Source organism: Dipodomys ordii, unplaced genomic scaffold, assembly GCF_000151885.1.
Source record: "Dipodomys ordii isolate 6190 unplaced genomic scaffold, Dord_2.0 Scaffold275, whole genome shotgun sequence".
Classification (NCBI taxonomy): Eukaryota; Metazoa; Chordata; class Mammalia; order Rodentia; family Heteromyidae; genus Dipodomys; species Dipodomys ordii.
The window spans coordinates 174,494-175,977 of NW_012267491.1; positions in this window are offsets into that span (position 1 = coordinate 174,494).

Below are 1,484 nucleotides of genomic sequence, written 5' to 3' on the forward strand. Positions count from 1 at the left end.
TTTCCTACACTGGCTGGATTCAAACTAAGCTTCTCTACATCTCAGCCTCCGAGGATCTGGGATTACAGACAGCAGCCACTGGCATCTTATTTCTTCTCTTCTTCATTTTTTAATCTGGACAGTCTGACTACTTAACAGGGTCATTCCCAAGGTTTTAATTTATAAGTAAACAACCCAATGTTCTTTATAGCTGCTTTCCCTGAGAAGGATTTTCTCTCCTCATCTTCCCCTCTGGTCACAGGTTTGAGGCCAAAACTGAGAAATGAGTGTCACAGAATTTGGCAACAAATATCCACATTACATGCCAGTTCTGTCACTTAGCATTGAGCTGCTGTGAATATACTGTCTCAGGATATGAGGACTGAAAGCTGGAGCGATCCTCATACCGTCTGCATTGCTCCTTTTGCCTATAAGATGATCTAATAATTTTGAGTGTTTTGCGTCTCCAACGTTAAGTGTCTAGAACACACTAGTAGAACCTTCAGGTGAAGAGTTAAAGTTTTGAGGCAGTGACCACTTGTTGCTTGTTTCTAGCAGAGCAACACGTGGTTTTAATCCGAACACCTGGTTGGTTGTGTGCCTTTATAAACCCTGCAAATCTTTAGCTCAGGGTTCTCCTCCTAGGCTCTGCTGTGCTGGAGTGTAGGATGCGACCCGAGCTGCAGGCCGTTTAAATAAAACCTTAAAAGAGCTGTAAAGTCTGACTCTCAATGGTCTTCTTGGTGGGGATCCTGTGACCTGGGTATAACATATCAGTAGGGGCTATTCCGGGATCCCTCCAATGACCCCAGAGATCTCAGACTCCAAAAGTAAAACAGAGCTGTCTTTGTTAATTTGTCTTGTCCTGTCATTTGTGTGGTTTACTTTCATTTTTTTTTGTGAGGATGGCCACTCTGATTTCTAAAAGCATGTTGAAGCAGACGTGCTTGCACCATAACCATGGAGGAACTGGGAGACGTCCAAGATCCTCTTGTGGGTCAGGGGTCCTTGGAACCCCGCTGTTTGGGGCGGGGGGGGGCTGGGGGCGGTGCTTGGAACACTGCCATGTGAATTGCGGGGCGGGGGTCTGTTCAGTGTTGGGCTGGAACTGACCAAGAGGGCCTCCTAAGAGAGGCCCAACTAGCCCATTGTGGCTCTGTTCGTTCTGCTGTGTGGCAAGGGTGTGGAACGCCACCGTGACTGTAGTTAGTAGACCAATTTGGGAGATCTGCACTTTGTAAGCTTTTTTTTTTTGGTTAACTATCAGGCCTGCGTGTGTTTTGTTTGTACTGTTCATTGTTTTTTGGACTGTACGTCTGATGGTACTGGAAACCATAGGCACCACTCCATCTAGCCCCCTAGACTTAAAAAATGAAACTGAGACAGAGGGAAAGAACAGGTACCTCCCAGTTTTTCAGGGAGATAAGTTGGAAGAAGAAATGTTTCCTCCTCCATACTATGCTTTCCAGGTTCCTTTTGCAGAACCTGAGAATGATCAAGAGGAG